This window comes from Frankliniella occidentalis, unplaced genomic scaffold (genome assembly GCF_000697945.3).
Source record: "Frankliniella occidentalis isolate FOCC.00 unplaced genomic scaffold, Focc_3.1 Scaffold342, whole genome shotgun sequence".
In the NCBI taxonomy this organism is placed as follows: domain Eukaryota; kingdom Metazoa; phylum Arthropoda; class Insecta; order Thysanoptera; family Thripidae; genus Frankliniella; species Frankliniella occidentalis.
The window spans coordinates 226,230-227,730 of NW_026267465.1; positions in this window are offsets into that span (position 1 = coordinate 226,230).

A 1,501-nucleotide genomic window follows, 5' to 3' on the forward strand; every position below is an offset into this window, starting at 1 on the left:
AGGGGAGGGGAGGGGAGGGGAGGGGAGGGGAGGACCACGACGGCGGCAAGCGGCCCGGCGGGTGAATCAGAGCCACGCCACGCGCATTTCTAGTGAGAGCCGTCTGGAAGATACAGAATGCGCTCTAAAAATAAAATTAGTTCTACAATGTGTCATCTGCTAAACCAGCCTTCTCCAAACAGCGGCTTCACTGTACATGTACTACTTATCGCCGCTCCTCCAGAGGCCGGTTGCTGAACACCCGAACATGCCAACTTCCTCGCAACCACGATAGAGAGGGAAGGTCAGGGGTTACGCGCGCGCTGCTCACATCACATCCGTGTCGTATCCAGAGCGCTATACAGACAGACGCATTCACTTGGGGGGCGAAAAGGTCACGGCGGCCCGCCCGGGGGGGGGGGGGGTCGCGCGGCTCCAAAGCGTCCCCCAGGGGAAGGAGGGCTGCAAATGTTTACCCCCGCGAGGGCCGCCTACGCCACACAGTCTTATAGCTCCCGTCAAAGGCTTTCCCCCACAGCGTAGTCACGCGTCCAGCACGATAAGGGCGATGCAGACAGAAAAGGATTCCACCTTTCCAGAGAAGTATTTTCGGAAATTTCAGATTTTTTAAAAATTTGTCTCGTTATTTTTGAATCATACATATTTCTTATTTTTCCCCGAAAAAGTTTCGGAAATTAAAATCCTCAAGGACACAACACCACCGCCGCCGACGACGTGGAGAACGCATCGCGGCCGCCGCACAAACGCAAACGACAAACGCCGCGCGAAATTTCAAAGTCAGCACATACAGAAAGAGATAGGCAGCGCACAGAGCGGAGAACGCCCCCCCCCCCCCTACCAACTGACCCAGACAATGCAGTCAGGGCAGGACGACGAGGACGACGAAATAAAAACAAAACAATTATTACTGTGTCACGAGTTTATCTTCCCGACCGGAAAATAATGGAAGTGCGCTGGCGGACAGTCGTCGTTGTCGTCCCTCGTCGCGGTGCGGCGGCGGCGGGCCAATTCAAATCCTTTGCGCGCTTTTATTTTGCAGCGCAGCGCGACGACGCGGCGGCGGCGGCGCTTTCGCGGGGAGGCCGGTGAGCCGGGAGGTCCACGCTCGCGGTGGGCGGAAGGAGAGAAAGCCCGCCACCTCCCACCTTCACACCCGATCACGCCGCGCGCAACGAGCTGCCGCCGCCGCCGTCGCCGCGTGAAAATTTCACGAGAAAATGTAAGAAAATTTTTGTAAGGAAAAGGAAACACCCCCTGCGCTGTGCTGCTCCGCTGCTGCTGCTTCCAATGTGCTTCTTTCTCTCCCTTTGTGTCCTGACCTGTCGGAGAGAAGGGGGTGGGGGTCCCGGTTCAAGGCCCACACGCAGAGGGGGGCGCGGCGGGCGCGTGCCTGTGGCGCGGTGGAGCGGGGCGGGGCGCCAGCGTGGGGATAAAACAGCAGAAGGCTTTCCCTCCCCACCCAGTCAGCTATAGACGGGGCCCAAAGGCGCCAAAGCCGACC